At 39.4% G+C, this 27,868-nt stretch overlaps 1 protein-coding gene across 1 annotated transcript in view; it reads left to right on the top strand.

Moving 5' to 3' along the window:
* Positions 1–27,868, top strand: part of MYO1E (myosin IE) — a gene marked incomplete at both ends in the record, with an annotated part of 91,813 nt that overhangs the window by 6,227 nt on the left and 57,718 nt on the right. The gene's annotated exons all lie outside the window — the stretch shown is intronic.

Here is a 27,868-nt window from a genome sequence, read left to right as displayed (position 1 = left end):
GAGCTGGATAGAGAATCTGTATCAGGTTGCAAAGATAATCTTGTCATATTAATGTGGCAGTGTGATCTTGAACCTTTCATTTAAAGTAGCTCTGTAGTCTTCAAGGAAAGATTGTTCCCCTGAGTAGTGTCAGATATTCATAGTCCAATCCAGCAAGATGCTGGGGATGTCTTGATTTCATGTAGTGCCCATGGAAGTCTGCAGAAATGAAAAAGACTCAATTAGCCTGAACGGACTTGCTGTCCTTTAGGATTTGGTCCTAAAATAGCGAATGTGTGATGTGAGCTGGGACCTTATACTATCTTAAGGCTTTTTTCTTGCAAGAAAGTCACAAGCAAGACACTGATACTTCTGTATTTGAAGGGTGCTTTTCTGTCTGGTGCTGCAGACAGTAGCATAAGCCCAAACCTTGCTCTCTGCCAAATGTGGAATAGCAGAGAGGGTAACAGCATGTGCTTTGCATTATGTCTAGAGGTGCGTTAATGGAAAAATCTTCCAGTTATATGGTGTTTCTGCCTGTCCGATAAATAAAATGTAATAAAACACAGTAGCATGTTCACCAGCAAAGCTAGTGACTCATACTTGATGTGTTTTGTTTAGGTTTACATTGTGTGCATGCTTGTCTCTGTTTCTTTCTAGTTTAGACCTCTAGAATGGTTTATGGATATACTGTGTATGTTAGAGCATTTTTTTCAGAAAATACTAATGCATTACACTGACTTTTCCAAGGACCCTGGGTAACCCTAGGAGTGAGCTTACTGTTGCAGTTATATGAAGAGTTCTGACACAGATCGTCGTAGTTCTGCTAATAGAGACTAGCCTGGGATCTGGCTTACTGTGTCGGCCTATAAGGTGACAGGTTTTTGCTTACCTTTTAGTTCTGGTTGTTGCCACAATATGTGGCTTATAAATGACAACTTGATCTGCTTCCCTTTTTCAGTTTCCTAAAACGCTATTGTAATGCAATACTTCAGTCTGCTTTTTATAGTAAACTGGATTCTAGATCTAGATGGTGTGTGGCTACTGGAAAGCATTAAGAACTATGTTAGACAAGGATTTTGTACCCTGTTAAAACAGGGTTTGTTCTGGGAGTTAACAGTGCAAGATGGGAAGGAATAAAATCAAAGAAGCCGTTCTCAGAACTGGGAAATGTGTGTATGTATGTGTTTTACGGAAATAAGGATTTGGAAAATAGTTCAGTCCCTCTGCAAACACAGAGATAACCAGGCATGGGCTTTGGTGAGAAAGGGTTGGTTTGCACTATTGTCAACGTTTTGAATGAAGCCACTTTGTACCATCTGAAGTCTCACCTTGAATATGATCAACAGAGGTTTATATCAGCATAAAAGGCTAAACCTTTTGGGGAAAATTATGTAAAGGTTCTCTTATGCATTTTCTCATCTGTTGGAGGTGTTCATTTCCTCACTATCGTCTGCCAAGGAGTTTTTCTGGTTGATGCCGGTCACTAGCAAATAACCAGTGTTCCTATTACTCCTATGGAAGTGTTGTCTCTCTTGCTGCTTGTGTATGAAGGAGTATTACAGGTTTATGGGCTGCTTGTTAATTTTTAGAAACCACTGTAGCCAAAGGATTCTGTTAGCTGTTTTATGTTGTTTGGCTTTTATTTCTACTATATGGGTGTAAAAGTATTTACAAATATTGGAGAAACATGGCAGAAAGTAAACAAGAATTTTCTCCCTATCTTAAGATCAGAACCGAGAGTTGTCTCTGACAAGTTGTTTAGACATTCACCTCACCTAATCCTTGGGACTCTTAAGCAATCTTAGCCTCCTGTTGCACTCCTGGGGGAGCTTGGGTGTGAGGAGCTGTATTTTAGTCAGACCTTCCTGCGCTCAATTTAGTCTTCTTCTCCGCCTTCTGCTCCCTTCCCCCATGTTCCTGAGATGCTGATCACTGTCCAGCCCAGGAAGTACGGCTATCGCTTATCTCCTGACTCATCCTCACCTTCCAGCTTTCCTGTCCTCCACCTACTGATTTCCTCCCCTTCTTCTATTCTCACCTCTTTAAAAATGCGCCTACCCCTTGGGGAGACCAGGTGTGCAGTCACGTCCTGGCAGTGCATGGGATCCGTTCCCTCTGATTGACTAAGTCATTACTGTGCTAGGAGAAGGTTTCTTAGCCTAAAGCATTTCCACACACTGAACCTTATCGGGGTTTTCTGCCTGTTTTTTAAATATGCTTCATACAAATGTGTAAATGGCTTTGGAGTTTGACTGCTTCACGTACAACAGCAAGTATATTTAAGCTCAAGGTTATTTAATGTAAATGGCCTAAGAAGAGGGGTGCGGTCAAGGATCTTTTTCCAAAGACATAGCGGCATTTAATTGGCGTTAAAACCTTTGGTGGATTGGGTTCATAAACTGTAAAGTGTATTTCTAAAAAAAAAAAAAAATTCTGAATCGAAACTTTTAAAATTGAAACTGCAAATTATTTTTTTAAACAAAGCTAGTGGGACAGCTGACAAGGAAAGCAGTGTTGGTAATTGGAGCATGAGTCAGTTATCAGAAGTGATGCTTATTGGGAAGCATACTTAAGAGGAGCTTTTAAGTACAAAGAACTACCTACTAACATAACTTACTAAATTCAACAACCAAATGTGAACCTTAAAGTTAAAGCTGGGCATTAGCAAATCTTGAGCATGCTTTCATGATCAACACCATTCTGGAAGTGTAAAAAGGGCTATAAAACAGGTCCGGTGCTCTGCTCTCCTGCCATCTGGGTGATTCTTCAGCTGCCAGAAGTGTCTTCGGTGAAAGCCACTTCTGGCTGTCAGGAACAATGCGAAAGACGATGGCTTCATACTCCTGGGGGTGATGGTAGATGTCTTTCTTTAGCCTACTTCATCAAAAAAAGGAATATAAGTGGTTTATGCAAAAGCATGTGCTTTTAGAAGCTATTTTGATGCTTTGTTCAGCAATCTTGAAGTGTAAATGAGAGGTTTTTGTTGGCACCCTTCAAACAGGACCAGCAGTCTTGTAGTGACTAGCTGCACTTGTCCCTGTACAGGAAGTGTGAGGAGTTTTTTCCTTGCCAGCTCAGAACCACTCACTGAATCACCTTCGTCAGCTGAGCCTGAGTCTGTAACCAGTTCTCGGTCAGCCTTGTCTAATTTAAGTGCTGAAGCCATATTCAAGTCTGAACAATGCAGCCTGATATCCTTTATAAAACATAGTGAATGTTCTTGACGCGCAGGATTTTACATCTTTCATGCTTGTGTCTTATGAAATAATATGCTGCCAGATGTTTGATCCTGCACCTAGGACAGTCTTCTGTTTTCAGTCTGACATTCCACAACATTTGGTGAGGCTTTAAATTCTAGGCAGTTTACCAGTGCATGCTGTTAATCTTTTGCAGTGATTTATGTCTTTTCCTGTGCTTTGAGTTGTATATTGCTAATAGCAGAAACACAGAAAGATGGAAGTTGGGACCTCTTGTAATATATTTGTAGTGCCAAGCAGTAGTCAAGAATTTGTCTCATGTTGGTGGGTTGTCCCTGTTGTCTGTCCATCCGTGTCCCTCCCCCCATCCCCTCCCCCGCCTTGAAGGATACAAGTCTACACGAGTGGCTGACGTTTCCAAATTGGCTTTTGCAGTAACTCGTAACCCTGTGTTATTCCCAACTTCTTAAAAGAAGCGTGCTGATACAAAATGTATTTGAATTTTTTTTGTTGCCAACGCATTTAAAATCCTTTGGGTTGCGATCCCTATACACTGATAGGCCATTTGGTATGGAAGTACCACTGGTTGGGGGGTTAGTGGGAAGACTCCAAGGACAAAAGTTTACCTAGGTATTGTAAACATATACAGCATTAGCATTCTGTTAGCTGTTGGGCCTGGAGCTGTTGTGCTGCTTCTGGCATGTGCTGAAGTGATCCTTTTGATCACTCAGGTTTTGGACTATCTTACTGCAGATGTTTCGGTGTATGAGCTGGAAAATACTTCATTTGCTAAGTGGAAGGAGTGTTCTTGAGGCATATTGAAGGAGTATTTTCATTAAACCTAATCTTAAAGGCTATTTCATGGTACTCAAAAGCAAGTGCATACTTTCAGAGTATTTGTTTTTCAGTGTTTGAGAAGAATTTGATTTGTCTATCAATTATGAAAGAATTTGTTTTCCTGTACTGCATCCCTGACTGTATTCAGTACATAACTAAAGAAAGGGAAATGTCCAGAAGTATATATAACAGTAATTGAAAACAGTCATAGCACAGATATACTTAATTTAAATGGGGGATTTAAAATTTGGTGAGATTCAGTCCAGACAGGATATAAAGCTACAAAACCACCCATCCTCACTTTCTGAGCACAGAGGTGCTGCCTACATCGTCTGAATTAATAAATAATTCTACAGTATCTTCTGGTAAAGCCAATGAAAGATGGACTTTGCATAATTATTTGTGCTGTCTTGGTATTGGCACTTACAAATTGCTATCTAAACGTAGATGAGGAAATCTGATGTTTTTGCAGGAACTAGCAATGCAATAGCTATGCAGTCATCTAGGGGAAAAAACTGATTGGACACGGGGATCCATCATTGTATTAGACTCTTGTATCATATTTAGTTCTATAATTTGTGTTGATTCCTGATAGTACAGTTTTTATGGAAGCAAGTTACACTGACACAGCACTTCTGTCAGGAATTTTCTGATAACTTTCCTACCATAATTTGAATTAAAAAATTGAGTACTGTGGAAACTGTATTACAAAGCATGAATTTATTACATATCGTTTCTATACCATATATAATATCCTGCTGACAGTGTTCTTGTGTAGTTCCTTAGTTCTGAATTGCTTTAATCAATGAAAACAAATATTTGACTTTACCAATTAAAACACAGTAGTCCCACTAAGAACAGAATTACTTCCGATATTTTTTTTTTTTTCCCCTCCTCAACTTAAAATGTGCCTTGTGCACAGTCATGTTTCCTGGACTTGATGCTGTATTGTTGTTAGTCTCCAAAGCCTTTTTCAGTGCTTCCTTTCAACTTTAAATATATGCTGGGAACTACTATATTGGTCAATAATTGCTAGATTCAGCAAACCAAAAGTTCCAGCAAAAACATTCTGGTCTTTGCAGTGGAAAAGTCAAAATAACTTCTCTGGGTAGGGCAATTAAGATGTTTTCAGTTTTTGAGGGTATCCTGGCTGTTCTTTGGGTAACCTGCAAGACTTAATAGACTGGAGTAAGGTGACTTTTTGGAATTGATTGGCCCTGGTGGAAGGGGAAGTGTAGGTTTACTGCTACAGAGTAGTGGGTTAAACCTGCTGAGATGTCTGTGGCAAAAGAGCTAAAAATGCATAAATCTGTCCTGAACTGTATCCAAACTGTTAGCTGTTTACTTTCTCTGCAGTGGCTGTTGGTGTTGCAAAGCATGTCTTCCTGTTCTTCCTCGGGTGCCCAAGAGTTCCTAATTACAGATGATTAAAGCCCACATTTGCTAGTTGCACTAGTGAGGGGTGGCATTAGCACAGAGTGCTTGTGTGAGGAGGAACATTTTTCTTCCAGCTAAGTGATGCGACTTGATGGGCCGGCCCCTCAGGGTTCATATTCGATGGCCAGTGTCACATGCTCCTTACCAACAGTTGAAGGCAAAGTCCCTGCAGGAACAATGTTTCAGAACCTTTTAAGGACCCAAGTGCCATTCTGTTGGTGATCCTAGTTTATAGGAGTAGACTTACCAGCGAAAATGACTTTGTTCTTAAAGTTGCAGTAACTTCTACTGACTGTGCTATTTGTTGTCCTTTTTTTGAGGTGAACTAGGCTTGACGCACGGAGAAGAGTGAACTTGAATGTTGTTTGTAACAAATGGACGTCCTGTTATGACACTACTTATGTCTTATGGAGGTCTGATTTGAGATTTGTCCTTTAATAAGTAAAAAAATTGAGCTCCATTTAAAGCAGAGCGTGGGGGGAAGGGAGAATGACCTCATTGTAGGAGAGGCCACTGCTTTTGCTATTTTGCCATGTTTCACCGGTTGTTTTTTTTTTTTGTCTCAGTGTTGGGTTGCAACCACAGAGATTGAGGCATGATGATTTTCAGATGAGTGGATAGGGATAGGCCTTCAGCAGAGCAGGTCAGATTAGAAGTGTACCTAACCAAGTGAAAGAGGGCTTAGTATCCAATGTGTGGAACTCAAGATACATGCTGAGTACCTGTTTCTAGCAACTAAGTCTGGTTTCTTAAGAAGCTTAGATACTTGTCTGTAGTGTCACTCTTGACTTGCAGCACTCTGTAATAATGTATATCTGCATGGCAGTAAAGGACTAGATTCAATGAATTTCCCAGTTTGTAATTTGCTTTAAATAACTATTAAATCAATATATATGATGCTATGTAGTTCACAAAACTTACATTTGATACAACTGAAATGGGCTCTTTTGTGGTTTAAAAGAGTACATATAATGGAGATTAATCTGTCCTAGCTTAAAGCTGCCTTCAAACACACAGGATATGTATTCTCTGCAGAACTTACTACAGCCTCCATTGACTTTGGCCTCAGTCTGAGCAATATGTGAGGCTTGTGAGGCTATAAAGTGGTTAAACTGATGTAGCACACAGTAGTAGAGAATGGATTAATTATTTACTGTAGGTAGTACTGTTATTAACTGGCAATTTTAATATTGAAAGGAATACTCTAGTTTACCAGTTCCCACTGTCAGTTACCCAGATGACTTCTCCAGAAGTCTTAAAGCTGTTCACATGACTATGACTCTTTAAAGCTCTTCTAGTGGTAAATAGGAATTCTGGTTCCAGGGCTCTTAATGCCTGAAATACCAGCACACCCAGTCCACAGAGATCTGATCTCAATATGCAGAATAAGTTCATGACCAGCAGTGGTTTCTTCCTGTAGTTTACTTTGTGTTTTTATTCTTGGTTCATTCTAGGAACACTTGAGAGGAAATAGAGGAACAGTGGCTACTTATTCCCATATTTGGTATCGTTCTGGATGGAATGAACATCCTTCTTCACTAAGAGAGGGGTGATACAGTGTTTCTGGACAATCTAACCTTCCTCAAACCATGGGTTAGTCTTGGCAGTGTCACATTGGGTCTATTTTCTTTGTAGCTACGTACAGTGCAGTTTTCTACATGGAGTTACTGTGATGTTAAGCAGTTAGGTGGCACTAATGGGGTGGATTAAAATGACTGGAGGTCCATCTTCACAATACTAAAAGCTTGCCTTTATATAGCTACAAGTCCTTGTTCTACAGCAGAGCTTCTATTGGTCTATACATTAGTAGTGGTGTATTTTAAATTATGAAGAATTGGAATTAGTGGAGGTTACAAAGTAAATTTAGTGAAATGAACACTCAGCCTTTAATTGCCGATAGTGGAAGAGGAAGGAGTAATTAGAACATCAATGTCAGTTGGACTTTTTTTTTTTTTAATCTTGAGACCTGTACTTGAATGAGCTCATCTTGTACTCCGTATTCCTAGTACAGATTTGGGAGTTGGGGGGGGACCCCAAGCCCTAAACCTAGTTTGTTAAACAGTCACTGATAAAGCCATTCTGAGAAAGAAGCAAATACAGTGTACTTCAGAAAAGCATTTTAATTACTAGAAATGTGCTCCTTACCTGCTGCCATACGATTCACCAGTAAAAATAAAAATTAATTCTGTGACAGCAGATTTTGATCTTTAGTTTAGGAGTCCTGAGCTTGACCTCTTCTCGTTCTTAAATATTCCAATCTCTACTTAAACTCAGACTAAATAAAGTTCAGCTGCATGTTTCAGACTGCCCAAAATTAAGACATTATCTATATGGTCTTGACAGAACTAAAAACTTGCAATTCTGGATAAGAAAGGAACGTCTGAAACCCACCTGGAAGAGCAGAGCACAATACAAAATTCTAAATCCTTGTTTCAGTGGCATAGAATAAGTTTATAGGCGTAAATAACTTTTTCCAGTCCGGAAAATTTCTTTTTTGGAAAGGAATTTAAGGGCTCTTTATTCTGAAAACAGTCTTCACTGTGCAAAAGATGGCAAGTGCTGAAGCAAGTATATTTGGGCTGTATTGACAGCACAGCCTGTACCCTTAGTGCATAGGCAGATACCTCATAAACCTTTTGCCGTCACTGAGTTCTGAAGGTAGTAGTTTGAATGTAATAGAGAAACATGTTGTTACCACAATTAATGAATTAGTCATGAATAGCTATTTCGGCTGACACACCTCGAGAGTGTTCACCTACTCAAATCAGGTTTTCCTTTGTTCAGATAATTTCTTAATGATACAGGCTGAGGCATTTTTGCACCTGAGGCCATTAGGTAACTTTTCACTTGACTCGTCCAGTACATGGGTCTGTTCTCAGACCAGAATACATTTAAAATTGAACAAGCAGTTAGTGGGCTTAGCCTGCTACTGCGTGGTTGGATTTTTCTTTCTGCTGAGTTCCCTTCAAGGGGACTGCAAGGGACAAAGCAAGCTGAACTGCTCCCATCAGTTTGATTGTAACTGGCTTATTGTGGTTTGTAGTGGATCTCTGATACTCAAGAACAGTTAAATAGCTCATAACTTAGTATGGGGGAAAAGAGGCTTAAGTCTAAACTACCAGTGGTAACTTTCTACTGTTCTAGACTGCACTTAAGACTTTGGGGAGTTCTTCCTGGTCTGCACTTCAAAATACATAGCTGGAGGGTCAGTAATTGGGATGTTAGCTACTTGTGAATTTTTTTTTTAAGAATATCCATTTTTATTTCAAAACTCTTTTACTTGGGGACTGCAATTAGATCTTAAAGTTGCAAGTCAAGTTTATTGTTTTTTTTCCCCAGAGCTTTGAAAGTATTTTGTCATTCTGTTCTTTACAGATGTAGAATAGTAGGCTAACTATAAAATACTAATCCTGTTGCTGTTTGCTCATTGAAAATGCAGGTGTACAAACAGGAAAAAAAAAACAAAACAAAAACAACAAAGGGGAAGTTAATATAATCTGATTGCCAAAAGAGAAAAAAGCACCAGTTTAGTAGCTGGTTCAAAATTACGTTCAAGCTGGTAACAGGATATAGTGAACAATGAAGAATGTTTTCTACATTCTGTGGCTGAATGTGTCCTTTTAGGGCTTGTTTTGCAATCATTCTTGACAGATTGAAGCTCTTGAGGTGGGTTGAAGTCTACCTCACTTAAATGAAGCTGCTTACCTTTTTTTTTTTTTTATGATACCTCAATGAGATGCCTAGTCACTTATTTTTCATTCTTGGTATTTTTGGAGACTTGGGAATATACTCAAGAACTAAAACTGAGTAAAAGTTTTTTAAAATCAGTAGGGGCAAGTTAGGTCATCTTAAGTATTAGAACTGTCAGGTGGAGGAGTACTTGCTGTTGTTCTATCCATTTGCTACTGTAGATGTAATAAAACATACTGTTTTCCCCTTTATTCCTGTTCCTGTCTTTCAGTTTCTAGTGTGACAGTGTGTGAGAACCTCACTGAAACACCAGAGCTGGTGCAGAGCCTCTGTGATCACTCTCTCTGTGGGTGTTGTTTTGTTCTGGTGCTATTTTAATAAGGAAGTACTGGGGAATATATCTAAGGGGCATATTCCTAACAGCTGCTATGGTCTTTGTGTTGTGGAGCTCTCCTAGGAGCCTGAATAATCTGTAGTGTGTGAGGGGGCTGGAACCCTTTGCTGGTTTTGACAGACAATGTATCCAAACTGCATTGTGCCCTCTGTGATGGAAGCATGACTTGGTCTGCAGTAGGCTGAGTGGCAGATCCTACTTTCTCAAATAGGAAAGAGAATAAGGGGAATATATCTAAGAGGGAATGGTGGAATGGTCTGAGTTGGCAAGACGGTGGGAGCCTAGTCTGATCCAGGCAAGCTACTTCCAATTTCTATGTGAAGTTCTGCTCTTTCAATTCTACCTTAGTACTCTTTTTCATCTGTTTATAAGCCTTCAGTATTGTTGATGAAGCTGATTTGGTCTGACATATTCTCTGATCCTAACCTTGTATAGGAAACCTGTGCTTGGCCTCATTCCCATTGATGAGCCGTGTGACTTTGAACTACTTGGCCTGACTCTGTGGTCTTACCTCTTGACTTCTGCAGTTGTCTTCCACAAGCTTTCCCTTTTACCTCTTAAACTTTCAGCAAGCCTTTACAGAGGTCCTCTGTCTTCAGATGTAAATCCCAAAGGGCATGTGCCGCATTGTTACAGACTTCAGTGTGATTTTGGGGGTTTGTCCCTTAAGTGTTACCGGTGATAGTATAATGTGATGTGTAAGTTTTACCTTTACTAGAAGTACTAAACAGGCTTAACAGACAACAAATGGTGTGTGTAAACATTGGAACATTTTTCTGGTCCCTCTTAAAGTGCAGATTTCTATGGTAGTGTGTACTAAAGGGAAACTTGCAATGAAACACATAGTTCTATTTTGTACTTTGCAATAAGGTGATAGAGATTAAAATGGATGTACAAATGTTATCTCCATTCATGAAGCTCGTTATTTGAATAAGTCATGTTATTACTTAAATGCCTGTATATGAAACATGTGACTTTAACAGTAGATTAAAAATTAATTTTTATCTTCATATTACTCCTTACAGTTACTGCTACAGGGTGTTGGAGAATTTAAGAGCGCAATAAAATACATACACTACTCAATTTGTGCATTAGCACTAAATTGTCAAAACACCACTGAGGATACATCTCTAATAGGAATCTATGGAATAGCTGATGTTAGATATTGCCTGTGCACCAGATACCACAAGTTAAAAGATACAGGAAAGCCCTTCCATCATGTTAGCCGTTACTGTACGAGTTAATGCAGGGTATTTTTTTTCAAAGCTGCTGTCAAACACTACCTAAAAGCAATACAGAGAATTAGAACTGGACTCCAGGGTAAAGAAACATACTCTTGCAAAATGTTCCGTGACACCTTTAATCACTGCAAATAACTGAAACCTCTTTGATACTATTTGAAAGGTTTGGTCCCTTTTGGTAGCCCTTCTGCTGAACCAGTGGGCTGTTACTGACTCATCAATGACTAAATTACTGGTCTTGCTCTCTTAGAAACTTGGGCTTTACCTGATACTCTCCCATGCAAACACTATGTAAATCAACCCTTGCTAAACCTTGAGATTTGACAGAAGCAAACACTGAAGCAAGATAGCTGCAGGCTGCCTCCTGTTCGTTCTTACTTCAGTGGAAGTGAAGTGATTCAGTGGAAACAAAATGATTCTGGCAGTCAGACATTGCACAAGGAGTATGCAGAAGCACATCTGCATATCTAATGCTCTAATTCTTTAATCTACAGATTTTAAGAGGTGCTTTCATTAACGGGATGAGGCATGCTTAGCTGCACAACATCATTTTTCATACAGTTGTTCAGATTAGCATTTTCTGGGGGAAAGAAAAAGGCAGAGGGCTGGGATGGTTAGAGATCACATGCCTGATGTGTGCTGTATTTTTCCACTGTTGCTTCACTAGATGATACATAGAACTGTGATGCTAAAGGAACCTTGTAGAAATACAAGCTTTTCTCTGTTACTATACTTCAAATAAACCAAAGCATGTGATGGCATCAGTGAGGGTTTTGAGAGTGGGAGTGTGAATCCTAAACCTACGTTACTGAATGACCAACTTCATAGCTTCAGATCCCACTTAATTTGCTGAAATGGTTAAAGCATTCCATGCCTTGTGCCTTTATCCCCTTTTCCATCATATGCTTTAAGTCATGTAACAGGATAGCATACTGCCCTCAAGTGACCTCCATGGGGGTGAATGGCCCACCCCTGTGAACACCAGTACTATACCCAGTAGCATTAGAAGTAATAGGAGATGACATGGCTGTGACCTGTGTACTCTTGCCTAACTTCACTCCTGGTCTACAGGTACTTCTGAGTGCTACAGTAATGTGAGGAAATGTTACATATTAAAACCTATCATTTTTTCACTAAATGAAATTGAAGTGAAATTAATAGCTGTCTGAAATGGTAGAATGAGATTTTGGTACTGCATATGGTACTGCATATAAAACGTAAAGATTTAATAGGAAATCGTCAAGTGAGTTATTTATCTACATATTAAAAAACTTAACTGGATGAGGCATTCTAGTGCACACAGGCTTTTACTTGCATGTTTTTTGCATTTGAATGCAATACAACCTACAGGAGAGGCATTTTGTGTTGCTTATATTATAAACAATTTACAAATTTTACTAAGGAACAGTTTCTACTAATGTGTTCTTTATTTTGAAAAACCTAAAGAAAAACCCCTGAGGCTTTTATTAATTAACATAAGTGATTCTAATAGCTTTTGTTAACTGGATATATTAACATCTGAAATACCAAAAATTGAATTCTCAGTAGCAAAATAGCAAAGACTTGCAGATTTGTTTAGTTGCTGACAGCCTTTATACCTTGCTTGTTTAAAAAAAAAAAAAAAAATCTGTGTAATGAGTTACTCTAGTCTTATTGGATTTGGTCATATTGGACTTAGTCATATTGGACTTAGTTTTGTTCATACTCTTGTGTCTGTGTTTTTGAAAGGTTCCCTTGGAAGATGTTTGAAGCTCCAATTCCATAAGCAATGAAACAAACGCCTTATTTCACTGTGGCAGATTAGATGGAATCTGTAACTTCAGGTTTCAGCTAGTCTTCTGAAATCTGAAATGTGTAGACAAGGAGGAAAACTTAAGATGTGTGTATTATGTCTGCTTTTTTTAATTTAAAAAAAAGGAGAAGGATGCTATCTATATAAATGGGTAGGCTACCTCAGAATTGTCTTTCCTTACAGTTCTGCAGGGACATTCATAATTAGCCTAGATACTCATTGCAGAAGCAAGGGGAGAATGGTTTTCTCTTCAACAAAACCTAACTAGGCATAAATAAAACTGTCACAGTAGGTTGGCAAGTTATTGCAAATACCTGGGTATTTCATGGTTCTCTTCTTTTTTTAATTATGTGTTCACAATTAAAAGAATTTTGGTTTTGAAAACCTCAATGAGTTTCAGTATTTTAGGTGTTGAATAATTCATGCTAAACTTTGTTTATGCATTGTTTATGGCACCAAAAAACCTCAAGCAACTGATTAAAAAAAAAAAGACTTACCACATTCCTTTATTCACAATTATCCTTTGGTTAATAACAACATTTAGACACAACTATCTTGGCAAAATCTTAGCTATGTTTATATAAAGACTGGTATTGTGCTGAGCCTCAGCATTGCATTATGAGGGCTGCCCAACTCTTTCCCATTCCTGGATTATATTTTTTAATTACATGGAGAAATGTTCAAACACACTTGAAGTTTGTTTCCAGTTTGGCGCTTTCTTTTTTGTAAAGGCCCTTTTCTTTATTTTCAGGTTTGTGTGGATGCTATGGCCAAGTACCAGCAGCTTGACCACAAAATGAGTTGTGCTGGAGTGTTTTATAAGGTTTATTCATAGAGATTCAAGTGATGTTTGTCCTTAGGAAACTTTCTGAGCATTGACTTCCTCAGACTGTGCTAGAGTGGTGGTTCGTGGTAGTATCAAAGAATAGCTTCCTTTTCTGTAAATACTTATCAAATCCAATAACTGATACTGGTCACAAGGAATTGTCTGAGATTAGACAGAGAGGAAAAAAAAAATCTCACCTGAAATTGCTTGGAAGAACTTGCCTGTAAGTTCATATATAATTTTTTTAGGGAAGAAAATAGATTTTTATGAAAGTAGCCTCATAAATATAGAAACATGTCCTGCATCAGTGTCTTGGCATCTTATGTGTATTCAAACATCATAGGTCAATGCTGCAAAAGTTTATGGCATTGACTTAAATTCTTTGTCATCTAAGAATCTTACATAACCATATTGTCATGAAATTTGGGGAAAACACCAAATATGCAGTAGTAAAGAAAGGGCAGTATTTGTCATCTGCACATAAATGGCGGTGTCTTTGTTGCTGCACATATGTATCTTTCTGAAGTAGCAGAAGGTTGAAAGTCTGGCCTGCCTCTTAGTCAGGACATGGAGCTGCCTGCTCTGAACCATTCTCAAGACCCATCTGAGCTATGGACACCTGCTGCTTTAGAAACCAAAGGTCGGCTGAGACAGGAATGAGTATTGCTCACAGGAAAGAGGGACAAAACCAGGCAGCTGTGTAGTAGCAGAATTAAGAGATTGATTTTGGACAGCATGAAATGGAATAAAGCTCTTTGTCCCTTCCAGGAACTGCAGTCAAAGGCTTGAAAACGGACCTGCGGGGTTTAGGATTATCCAAAGGTTAATATAGCATGGTGAACCCTTAGTTGTCACCAGGGAGGTTTGTAGACAGTGTCAATATTTTTCTTTTTGGTATTGCTCCTGGAATGCTCCTGACACTTTGTTTTCCTTCTGGTTCTCAGTCTAACTTACAGGTGCCTCAGTGTTTCTAGGTCAGGTGTGAGGAAGGCAAAGAAACGGGTGTTAAAGGAGAAAAATGTTGGAAGGGTTTGTCAAAGTTCATGACAGCCCTGTGTACTAAGTTGAACTCTAATGGGTACCTCTTCACTGAATATCTCTGTCCAACTGCATGCCTGCCTCATGGTGACAGTGCACAGCTGAGGGGTGTGTGGTAGAAGACACTCTTACTGACCTGGTATAGGCTAAAGGTACAGCTACTGGTATCACACTTGGGTCACATTTTTAGCACACCACCTTAAACTGCATTTGTTTTCACTAAGGTAGAGTCAAAGGCAGCATTTATACCACGTTTGCAAGACCTTGAGCTGCTCCTGTGGCCCTGATGGGGTCATGAGGAATGTGTTGCTTATCAGGCTGACATGTAAGCTTAGAGGAAAGCAACCTGAGTGCACCTTGGGTTTTGAGCTAGAACTTTATTTTTAAAGGACCACAAATCTTGCCTTTAATATGGAGTGTAGAAAAAGGTAAAGCGGCCTCTAAGGGCTTCAACAGTGTAATGAATTGCAGCAGTTAAAGAATATTGATAATCTGAGCATCTGGTTTATGTCCAGGTTGTTCAGGGGTGGAGGGAAAGAAACAGTGTCCACCTAACAGCTGTCTTTTCCGAATCAGAATGATATGCTTAGATGAAAAGTAATTCAGCTGGTTTTCGTTTACGCTTAAATTTTTTTTAGTTTATGTAGGTTTGACTTGGAGCTCAGAGTTTGAATGAGGCCAGAAGTTGAAAGGTGCATTGCAAGCATTTAAGTTCAACATGGGTTTATGTCAAAGCCCTGCAAGGCAAAGTCTTCAGCTACAGTTTAATATCTGAGATTTAGATTTTTTCCTCTATTCCACACCCCCCCATTTTGAAGCCTTGTGACTTAGCTTGCATTTCACCTGTTCTGAGCTTTCATTATGAAGTTCAGCATTTTGCTTAAGATGATAAAAGGAATATAAACGAGTAGCTGGATTAATCATGTTTAAAGTTACCTAACCTAAGTTCTTTGAAGACTTAAATGACATCTGCAAGTTGATAGGGATGCTGATGATGGTGATGAAACGAACCTAATGTAGAATGTAAAATCATGCTGAATACAGATTTGTATCAATACAATTTGGGGAGGGGACAGAAACACTTAGTTGGATTGGTCTTCAAATTTTGGATGCTTTGCATCTTTTCACTGTACTTGAGTGTTCAAATGATAAAGACCTTTAGTTAAATGAGACATCTTCAACAGAGAAAATGTTAATTTTCTGACAGGAAGCCAGCATCAGACATGGAAATGCAAAATTAAAGGGGAAAGAAAATGCAGCATTACACTGCACTACTACAGAGATTCTTTTAAGTAAAATTAGGGTAACTTACTGGAAGTGGTATGCAGCACTTTTTCTTCAAAGCTGATACTTAGCTTTTCATTTGGTTTCCCTTTAACAGAAGTAGTTTGAAACCTATGTGTATTTATGATGCTGATACTGAACTACAAGGTGAATTAACTAACAAGCTGTTACTGAGCTAAAATTTTATCTTTTGCATAATTCTGCAAAATCAGTCATAAAGTTACAGGCTTTGTGAAACAGCAGCAATTGAAGCCTACTGCAGTGCATTCAGAACTTCTTTGGCTGGCATCTCTGCTCAAAGCATAATTATGCCAATACAACATCCGTGAGACTGAATCTAATATGTATCCTGATAGTATCAGATTCCTGTAGCAAATGTATGAAGAATGCTAGTTTGCAAATGAACTCACTTGTTCACGCATCTGGTAAAAGCCTATAGCTTTTAGATAGCTAGATGGCTAAATTAGTATTCAGTTAGCTTTCTTGCTCCGGTAATAATTTGAATGATAGATAGATATTAACTTTAGACATTCTAACATATTAAAGCATTGGGGGGAAAATAGGTGTTTCTGTGCTAAAACCTGTCTCTTTAGTCCTGTAGACTAATAAGAACTCTCACTTTACCTATTATGTGAACTTCTGCCCACAGTTAATAAAACAAAGACACTGCAGATGCAGGGATCATACACATGCATTGGTGCAGCCTACATAATAGCCATAAAGACCCAGTCTCCTAGCTGTTGAAGGTTATATTAAAAAATATGGGGCCAGACACTTCCCTTGCGTAATTCAACTAATAACCATGGTGTTCCACTCGAGTAGAATGAACTATTCCAACCTTAGTGATTCTGTGATTCATATTCCCAATGCTTTTCTATGCTTCCACCTTTTTGGGGCATCAGCTTCATTGGCAGAATGCAGTGAGCTACTTAGCTAGTGGAAATCATGTATATTAATTTTTAGTTTTGTTTTATTGGGTGCCTTATGAATTCTTACGGGAATATTAAAGTCTAGAGAGCCAGGATGCAAGCTTAATACAAATTAGAGTAAATAATTTGAAGCATTGGCTCTAAGAGGAAGAAGAAATGACAGCCTTATGAAATCTTAAGCAGGCCGGATTATTCAGAAAAATGTTCAAAGAATTGCATTCTCATCATATTGGCTAAGAAGATACTGTAGTAAAAGCCAGTGAAATAAAACTAACATATTCATTAAGTGAAAACAAGCCAGTTATTCTATACAACCAAAGTATTAACATGCTGTATTTTTAATGTAGTTTCTTTTCAAAGCTACCCTCGACCGAATAATCAAAACTGTTACAGAAAATCAGTGGCATGGGAAATGTTAACTTTATTCATAATGTACATGTGGAGGATAATCTGGTTATGAGGATATATCTCTTACAAACACGCAATGGGACCTGCTTGCCATGGCATAGTGTAATTATTATTGGTTAAAGTAAACATCAAGCTCTGACAAAGGATGAATGAGCCTGTACATTAAATGGTTCCTTGACTGTTAAGCACTTTCATTGTCCATTCACCAAGTTTCCACTTTTGTATCTTTGGTGTGAGCAGCTTAGACTTTTCCTGCTGTCACCATGTACTTTGCAGAAGAAAAATCTTTTTGCCCCTGGATGTTTAGGTTTGGTCCTCATATGCATAACTGAAAACCTGGAGTGGTCTGCAAAGTTTTGTGTGTTGGGTCTTAACATCCTTCCTGTGTGATGAGGGCAGGAATTGGACTGTCCGATTGGCAGGGGAATGTGCTTTCTGAGGGGACTCCTGTGAACTCTGGGAAGCATGTGCTGCTAAGCTGCAGTGTATTTGTATAGCCATCCTCAACCCTTGTGCTGGAAGCGGGTAGTAAGCACTTCACACATCAGGCCAGAGACGAATGTACAGCTGAGAAAGTGAAGTAGTATCTGTTTGAGTCTCCTGCACAGTGCATGAGGTTTGTTGTGTCTGATGTATGCTGCTTTTCCCAACATTTTGCTTCCTGTTGCTTTTTGGTTAATGTTGATATGAACTTGCAGGTATGGTCTGTTGGAAAGATGTGTAACTAATTCCTGAGGTGGGATGCTCAAAGGAATTCTTTGTATTTTATGTAATAGTTAAGGAAGAATTTATATCTGCATGGACTGAAATAAAATATTAAGGTTGGATTCTTTTAAAGAGTTAAAATAAAGGTTTAAACAATGTGTCAAATAGTCTTATCTACCACAGTGTCTGAAGTCAAATCTGGTTTTTTTTTTGCACGAATAGCAAAACATGAAAGCTAATAAAAAGGAATTTGTTGGTTGAGCCACATGCGCCTTACCACCCAGGTGTCAGCACCACTGTAGGTGAGTGAACACCACTCCCTGAGCCTTTCCCCTCTTGCTCTGGGTTAGTACTGCTGAGGTAAACAGGGAGCTGTGGTAGTCCTGGAGCTTTTACTCTGTTTGCTCAGCACTCTGTGAAATTAAAATAAACATAGAAAGCAATTTTTACATTAGAACCTCCCCCACTATGGAGCTCCTCAAGTCCTCCCCCTCCCCCCGCCTCCGACAGGCTCCCCCAGCTGCTGGCACCAGCGAGGGGAGTTGACAGCTCACATGTGAAATGGGGTGAAATGAGTGCACTCCTTCTCCCTGAGTGAGCAATAACAGCTTTTCAGCTCTTCACTGCATATCCCACCTCCCAGTGCCACTGCTGTCCAGTGCTGCAGACTGCGGTTCCTCAGGCTCTCCTTGTTCAGGTGGTCCCCCCAGTACAGTGACCTGTATAGAAATCAAGTCACCTGAGCTCTGCATTTGAACATCCTGTGAAGGACAGCTTATGCAACTCTCTAATGCAACATGAAAGTAGATATTCTTGAAGCCGTCTAATTGGGAAAATCCCAGACAAACCTGACACTATACCTGGAAATTCTGCAGGCAGGACTTTGGCAAGTAGAACTATCACAGGGCACCGCCCTGGTACACCACAGCAGTGTTTGTTTTGTACTGCTGTGCTCATCCCAGTTGAAACAACACTATGCATACAGGAGGGCAGGTCCCAGTTATAACAGTTGGGAAGACCAAAGCAAATTTCTCAAAAATAGCTTGATTTGAAACCACTGACTATTCCAGTGCCCGTGTTAAGAAATGAGCAGTTGACCGCATGTCTGTCTTTTGGCATCTGAGCAGTTACATGTTATAACTCTGAGCAGTGCATTCCACTAACAGAATTTTGAGGTGTCAGCACAAAGGTGCTTTTTGGTGTTGAAAAACCAATGTTGGCCACAGTTATCTGCTGTGTTGCAGCTTTTGCTGTTTTGTCATGCTTATTACAATAAAGAGTGTTTTTCTTCAGCCTGAACCGCAGAGGCATGTGACTACATGACAATCTCCACTTAAAAAAAAAAAAAATTCTATTCCCTCTGGTTTGTAAATAAGTTCAGAAAATATCTGTATTTATACCTAAAAGCAAACAAAACCCCAAACAAAACCCAACAACAACAAAAACGCAAAGGAGCCTTAACTGTAGCTTTTCAAAACTATTTTAAATTCAGATGTGATTCAGGGGGATGATTTAGCTAATGTGCATATTTTAGAAACCAATCTGTCAATTTTTGCAGAATTGCTACATACTTCTACTCAACTAGATGAAGCTGTTGGCGTAAAAACATCTAGTTTGATATTCTTAGTTAAAAACAACAGTAACAAACCAAGGGCCATTCCAATTTCCATAATCTGCCCAACCTTGCGATCCATTAGCAATTGATGGAATGAGGACAAATATGCCCAACAAAGTTGTAGTTGCTCAATAATTTATTGAGAAGAAAATAATACAGTTTCTGGTCTAAAATATAATATTCCTTGTTATTGCTGGAGTGTGCTTGTACATCACTTTGGAATTAAATTGGTTTGTATCTAGATGTCTGATGAATATGTGCTAAGCAAATAAAAAAACCCAAAAAGTAGGTTTGGGGTGATAAGCAAGCAAGAGTGTCTCCGTAGGTAGTATGTTAATGAAATGGGCATGTTGGGGCATCGATGTTTTTATTTTTTAATTAAATCTCTAAGCCAACCAAAAATAATCCATTTATTGAGATTGTTCCAGTTTCTTGACATATTTGGGAAGGACAGTTTTGCTCTTTCTAAAATATTTTAAAAAAATTTATTCTATCATCTGTGTGTGAGAGCTGGTACACTGTATTAAAACTGTATTTTTAAGGAGGTTTTTTTTTTTTTAGGGGACTGTTCAGGCAGGAAAAATGATGTTTGTAGATCAGAGTTCAATACCCAAGAACCTTAAAAAAAGTATATTGATGTAAAATTTTAGAATGCATAAAAAGGCTACAAAAATAACACTGGAGTTGTATGTTGTGTAAATACTGCAGTTACAGTTCATCCTTCTGTAGGACATACACTGGGTACAGTCATAAAAGCAGTCTTGGGCTAAGCAGTAAAGGTCATTGCAGGGTTAGAAAGGCCGTCATAAATAGTTATTTGGTGACGTTTGGGATTGTTGTTCACACAAGCCTCCTCCCTGATCAGTTATTTCGGCAAAGTTGAGGCAAGCTCTAATTGCAGCAGCTGAACAGCCAACACAGCTGGTGCAGCAGGGCAGAGCAGGATGCCCCACTGCCACCGCCTTCCCTGGGACAGGCAGGCCCCTCTCCCCCAGCCATCCCTGCCCAGGGCACCAGGCTGGGAGCCCTCGCTGGCTTTCTGGTTATGGGCCACTTAGGGGTTTTTGCATGAACTGCTTTGGTATTAATTAACCAGGTAGCCAAAAGTTACCTTTCATTCATCTGCTAAAAGTAGCGGACTACAGATTGAAAACAAATTACTAGATTTTTGTTATTCTGATTCATTAAGCTTTTTCAACGATTTAGTATTTTTAATTGAAAAAACAGAGCTATCTTGTATGCGTACTGATGTGGAATAGGGGGAAAAAAAAAAAAGAACCTGAAAGCCTTAGTAGCCTGGAAAAATAGTTTATGACCCAAGTTTAACACATCTAGTGTATTAAAACATGTAGAAAATGGTCTTACTGAAAAATCAAAGCAAAAGTCTTATATGTAGACACATAGTTCTTAATACAAATGATATTTCTCTGCAGTACAATACAATAAGATGTTTACTGTAATTTTATTATGTAAAAGTTTCCTTTGGCAATGTTACTTCAATAAAATTAGTTGATGAAAAGTAAGTATTTTATGATGGGAATAATGTTACATTTAAAGAAGTTTTATACTAAATTCAAGGAAAGATTCAAAACTGTAATGGTTCGGCATGTCTTTTTGTCATGCTTTGTGATTACTGGCGCTATTGCTGGTGAGCATGTTTTTCAAAGATAAATCACGGTTCATTGGGGTGTAACTACAAATATGAGCTAGAAGTATATTCTGCCAGAGTATAGTACCTTCCTGCTTGTAATTAAAGCATTGAACTGATTATGTAAACATTTGTTGCTGGGAATAAGATATTTTCAGACATTTGAAAGTGCTGGTGACATCATTGGAAATTGATTCAGTAGCTGCAGAGTGAATTTGTTGTAACTGATACTCTTCAGTTACAATGGAGTAGTAACTAAATGGTGTTTTAACAGGAGCAGTTTTATTCCCTGGAAATTCTACAGATGCTATAATGATTTCTCCATCTTTAATACTTCCAAAAAGTCTTGATTTAGCCTTTTGTCCTTCAGTGTAGTCTTGTTGACTTATCAAATTGAATACTAAGTATGTATCTGATCTAGTTGAAGATGTCCCTGTTCATTGCAGGGGGTGTGTGACTAGATGGCCTTTAAAGGTCCCTTCCAAGCCAAACTATTCTATGATTTTATGACTCTATAAGAAATTCAGAAATATTGCCATTCTCTTCATTTTCTATTCTGCATGGATAAAAAGAAGCAAAACCTGCAGCTAAAAATAAGGTTAAAATAATGATTTTTCTTCTCTTGATATTTGGTGGTACACCTCAATACAGTCATCTTTTGTGGGAGGACTGCGTGCCTACAGAAAGGGGGAAACCATGACAGGAGGAACAGGTAGCATTAAAATCCAGTCAGAGACCAGGTCTTCCGGAAGGTGTAACAGCAGGTATTTGGTCCTCTTGTGTAGATAACAAAGAAAAACTGTATAATTCAGTTGAAGACTGCAGAGCTCCACACACACCCCCAGCAATTTTGTATGCATTAGTGAAATAGCAAAGGCAGATCCTCCAAAGGAGTGCATGATAGGAGTTATCAACTGCGGCTTCTACTAAACGTACGCTTGTATGCCAGATGATTAGATCTGAGGAGATGCTGTAGTTAGCCTCTCGTTAAGACCTCTGTATCTTTGTGGAAAATAGAGTGGTATGATACAGGGAGGCGATACCTGGAGAGTCTGGGCTAACCAGACGTTAAACTGCTTTCACCAGCTAACTTGGTGAACTGCTGAATCGATGTGCCCTTAGCCTGCTGATGGGAACAGCCGTCCTTGAATTGTCATTGTAAAAGAGTAATTGGAGGCTCCAAGAGACTGCACAGAGAAGTCGTTTTGTAAGAAAACCCTCTGTCACGAAGTCATCAGCCAGGGATACTGTTGGGGAGAGACTTTGGCCTTAAACTCTCAGGTTAATGTCTCAGCAGTATCAGCCTGATGAGGAAACCAGTACCTTGATTTTACCTTGAACCGAAAGGGTCAGTAGAAGGGGGAAAGGCAGAGCGACTTCCCGCTGCTGTTCATGTGCAAAGAGGGCGGTGACTGAGCAGAAGGGAATTCACTGGGGTGGTTGTGGCCTGTGAGCGTGGTTTGGTGCTAAAGCCTAAGATTCCAAAAGCTGGGAGACGGGGCAAGGAAGTGAGCTGTGACATCAGCCAGAATAGGACATGGCTGAGATGGCATTGTTGTAATAGGCCACTGGTTTTACTTTCTCCAAAAACGTCAGTTGGCACCAACATAGCATGTACCATACAGTATCAAAATGCTGTCTTCCAGCAGCGCATATGCGAGACGCCGGTCCATGCGTAAAGCTTCTGAGTCATGCTGTTCTGACATTCTCGCAGGAAACCAGATGGTAAGCTCCCAGCTGACTTCAGCTTCTTATTTAGTTTCAGGATGATCAAAGAAAAATATTTTCATTCTGATGCTAAAGAAGAGGCAGTGGTACTTTGAATTTCCTGATTGAGTTTTCTAACTATGTATTTCAGTTAAAACCCTGGTAATATTTCTTGTAAATGTGACATGCAGAGGAAGACTCAGAATAAACTCCTCATAGAGAAATTGTTTTCTGTTGTTTTAAAAAAACAAAACAAAAATGAAAAGAAAAAAACAAGTGTAATATTCTTGTTCCTGAAGGGGTGGAGGAGAGTTTAGGGGCATTGCAACTGTGGAAAATCCTGTGATCTTTGGCCTCTGAGATCCCAGTTGCTCTGTAGTATTTGGGGGGAGGTGATACGCAAATAATCTCTGAGCATCTCTTTTCCAGGGAGATATCAGGAGGAGGAACCAGCACCCATCCTTTTTTTTGTAATGACAGTGAAAGAGGGAAGAAAAAGTTCATATACACATATATGCCCCTGTATTGTACAGGTGCAAAAATGAATTTCAATACTCTGTGGGACAGTGATAGCAAGTTTGGGTTAAAATGTACAGTATTTTGTAGTATTACATGTTTGTGCAGTCATACATACCTTTTGAAACTTGTTTTTAATGGAGGAGAGTGACAGATAGAAAAGCTTTATTGTATGTTCAGGACTAATAGAGCCAAGGTGAAACTTGCTTGTTGTCATTGTTCTCTTTCATTTCCTTAACTTGCACAATAAGTATATACAGGTGCAAACTGCATATACAATTTACAGATCAGGAGTTAGTGTGCATGGATGCTGCTCGATAAAATGATTGGAATGGTGTGTGTGTATATATAATTTTGCTATTGCAAGACCTATCCTTAGTCCACCAGAGTCACAGGAAATTTTGCTACTCATGCAGCAAGCAACAAGTCAAACTTGGAACAGCAGCTCTGGAGACTGCTCAATAAGTCAAGTAAGGCAGTTAATAGCTAAAAGCAAGTCAACCATATTAAGTAAACAGTATTGCATTTTCTTGAGTAGACAATCTCTTGGAACATTAGGCCACAACCACCCAAAAAGCTGTGGGGTAAGCAAACATGATTTTACAGTTCATTAACTACTTTCTGGTATCTGCCCACTGTCTGTGTAAGATCTGTCAAAAACTTATGCACGTTAGCATGATCTGCTCTTAAGCTCATTCCCCTCCTTATTTTATTCTGTCACATAGCTGTGCCTTTTTAATAACCTCTTTAAAATATTGGTGAAAATTAATACTGATGCAATACATGATCCTCACAGTCGAACACTGAAGTAACTTTTTATTTCTGTAATGTTCTGTTATTCACCTTTCAAGAATGCTGATGTCTTTCCTGACTCCTGAAAATGCGCATAATGTCTATATCCTGTAGACATCTCGCATTCCCCTAACATGTATTGTGTTACAAGCCTGCATCTGCTATTCAGGTAAGCAGGCTCTAGTTTCTGTCTTGTTCCCAGCCCTGGCTGCGCTGATGTTGACTCCAGAGAGGTAGAGCCATGGCTGCTTCCTGACTCCAGAGCCCTGAGCAGGTGGGGAGCTGCCCTGGGACCAGGCCGTGCTGGGGCAGGCAGCACCCACACAGCAGCTGATGGGAGCAAGTGTTCGGGCAACTGGGATCTCCTGCAGCCTGTAAGCAGCTCTGGAGTCAGTACTTCTAGTCACTTTGGGCTGAATCCACCCCTGTCTGAGAGCAAACTGTGAGAATTGATGACTTTTCCCCGCAGAAATCTTTTCCTCAGTATTTTATTTCTCTAGCTGTGGGTTTTGGGATACTAACCTGCTAGTAGTTCCCATTCCTTAATACATTTTTAGTTCTCTCTGTAAAATATCTGTTCTGCTGCTAAATGCTCAATATTTTTGTTTTGCTGTTTCCTCAAATCTTAAAGCACTGCTTTTTTGTCTCCCGTAATATTTCCCTCCTGTTAAATAATTTGCCTTTTATCTTTGTCTATCTAGCTGCTTCTGCTGTCTTCCTTTAATTTCCTTTCTGAAATATGGTCACATCATTGCAGCCAATCTAACATTAAATCTACAAGAGCTGTTTTGAAGCACTTTTGTTTATGGCTTCTCAGTTTTGATTATCCAAGTCAAGGACCAAAATTCATGTTCAGTATTTCTGCAATACTCTCTACTGAGAACAGCAGACTTTTCTACTTCAGAAAAATATGTGAAAGATTCCTGTAAGTGGATTATAAAAGTTTGCTATTTTGATGGATGATACCATTGCAAAAAGTTGTGGATTTGGTTTTTTTTTTTTCTTTTCTCATTAGATGGAATAACTGGTAGAAATTATGCATGCATGGGACTAGTGATACGCCTCCACTGATAGAATCATCGATGTCAGGTGTTGAGTAAATGGTGTGCAGCTTTTTCAGTTTTGTGACATCTTTGGTTTAAGATGATGGCTGTGCATCATTTAGTATTGTATGCATAATACTTATGTGTGTAGATAGGCACGTGCCTTCAAAACTACAAGGTTTTTATGCGATAGTACTCTGTCATAACTGAAAAGGGAAAGAAAAGGTCGTGCTTGTGATCATTTGACACTCTGTCATGGAGGCTGAGAAACTCTTCTGCACTGTGATGGAGGATTGATGTTTGCTACAGAAAAAAGCTGTCAAGAGATTCAGGATGGCAATTTTTCCCTTTGTGGGAACCAAGAATGATTGTTTATGGCATGTAGGTGGTTGTAGTTCAGGCAGAGTTCTGATGGAGGGAGAGAAACAAGGCTTTCTCAGGGGCAGAATATACAGTCTCTTCTGATCCCTTGTTTTTAGTGCTTTATTTTTAGACATACTATTTTTAAACAGCTTGAAATACAAAAATATTTGCTTATTTTTCCAGTTAAGAGAAAACCCTGTTGTGACACAGCATGATTCAATCTTTTTATAGCCACATCAAATAAGTGTTGCTTAGGATAATGTGAAAATATGCCAACAATAATAAAGGCAAAAGTAAGAAACCAGCAGTTGCTATTGTAACACAAGGTGGAGAGCAGCAAGAAAAACATTCTGTAAATAAAAGTCTCATCAATATTTATTGTTCATTCCCAACAAAACAGTAATATGCTTTAACCATATCATAAAAAAAGTAGTACAGAAAGTATAGACAGAATTTAGTACATAGAAAGTATTTTACATCCCCTCTTTGGGTATTAATGTAGCAATTGTCTTAATCTGTTAAGGAGTGGGTGTTAAGGGAGAGGTACAAAGTGAAAGCAGAATTTTTAGGTTTTTTAGAGTCTTGATTGTTTTGATGCTGAAAATAATGAAGTTGAGGTGGGGAGAACAGTGCTGCTTAGTCTCTAGCCAGGTGGTAACTGTATATGCGCTCCTGAAGCAGTACGGCTTGGAAACAGTAGGCTCCTAGCTCAGAGGGTCATCTCGTGACTCATAAATATTATTCTTGTCAGTGCAAAGCAGATCTGGTTTTGAGCCTAAAACAGCAACCAAGTGAGTAATAACAGCTGACAGCAATGCAGTACACGCCTTTAATTCCAGCTTTGCCAGCCCAGCCTCCATTCCCTGTGCAACATCAGGTGCTGGGTTTGGAGCTCGGGGAGCTTGAAGGAGGCCGGGCAGCCAGGTTGTTCAACGCTTATGTTTCCACTTCTGTGGCTTTTAGCAAGCTGTTGATGTGTTCTGGGGGTTTTTTGTGTTTTTCCTAATCTGCCAAGCTCATCTTTTTTTCAGCTGCTTAGGCATTGTTAGTGCTGACACAAAGACTTTCATTTGCTTATTTATTGTATGGTTAGATCACATCTTTCGCTAAGAAAGCCTAAAAGAAGCCAAGTTTCTATTTGCTGACATCCGAACTGCATGGCTAGGCCCAGGGATGGACCGCCAGCTCTTAGCCTCTCTGTTCGCCCCGATCTGACCATGCCACAGGGGAGCTCTGTTTGAGTCACTGAGGCCAGTGCTGACATGAGTGTGGGGCATCTCCGCTGGCTCTTGTTCTGCTGGCTCTGAAGTGCCTGGTCAACCCCAGGAGACCCGACCTGTCCCTGGAGCAGGTGGAGAGGGGTGGAGGGGAAAGTGTGTTGTGTGAAGGGCAACAGAGGACAATTAGTAGCTGAGTGAATTAGCCTGAGTTCTCCCTGCAAAGCAGGTTCAAGTTAAGGAGGGCACCAAGTAACTAGCTCAGGTGTCAGTTGTCTCCAGATCAGAGTACTGCATTTTTATGTGATGGTGGAGAAAGCTCTAGCTAAAATACAGGTTAAATTCTCAAGAAATATGCAATAAGAATAAATCATTAGTGTTTTCAGTGTGGGTAGTTGAAAAGCATTGTAGTTTTTAAGTATATATCCTTGACCTTTAGGAGATATGCAGCCTGCAGAAATCTGAAGAGTTGCTTTTACAACTGCTGTGATGTGAAGTTTTTTCAATTTATGATAATTTTTTTTTATGACAATAAAGTTTTTTCAATTTGTGACAGGAAGATTTTCTTTTTAATTTCAAAACCATATAAAAAACAGTTAACTTAGCTGGACATGGTTATAGTACCTGTTGAAAGTGACTGAAGTTGATAAATTCAGGTTAAACTCTGTAGTCATCACTCTTGCTTGGAAGAGCAAGAACGTGAGGGGTAGGTGGTATCCTGTGGAAATGGCACTCCCTGTTTTGTTGCCCAGACCAAGGAGGTGCTAGCCACTGTGTGTGGCTATGCTGCCGGTGTTAGGTTCCTGGAGAAGGGAGAGCAAAACTTAACTACAGATGCAGTTAGGCACTACTAAAGCTTGGGCTTATTTCTAGATCCTAGGGAGAGATCTGACAATAATCTGGTGATGATTTGCTGCTTCTCTGTATATTTGCATGTAACACCATGCTTTAAGGGGAAAAAAGTAGCCCCAAACTACTGATAGAAACTGCCTTTTAAAATGTGATACAATATTAATGTGAACTACTACTAAGTGCTACCACACTCGGCTGTCTTCCATGCAGTTGCTTTTTTGGGTGTTTAGGCGGCTGCCTTTTTATTAAATCTCTCTGCATCCTTTTCCATCTGACTATATGCGATACTGTAGTACTCGGACTCGGAGCATGTAAGCGCTGGGGAGAGCTGCTCTCAGGGCCAGCTGAGCCTCCC

The sequence above is a fragment of the Phaethon aethereus genome (genome assembly GCF_964289735.1).
Source record: "Phaethon aethereus genome assembly, chromosome: 12".
Classification (NCBI taxonomy): Eukaryota; Metazoa; Chordata; class Aves; order Phaethontiformes; family Phaethontidae; genus Phaethon; species Phaethon aethereus.
Note: the sequence above shows the minus strand (reverse complement) of the source record. Positions and strands in the feature narration are given on the sequence as shown.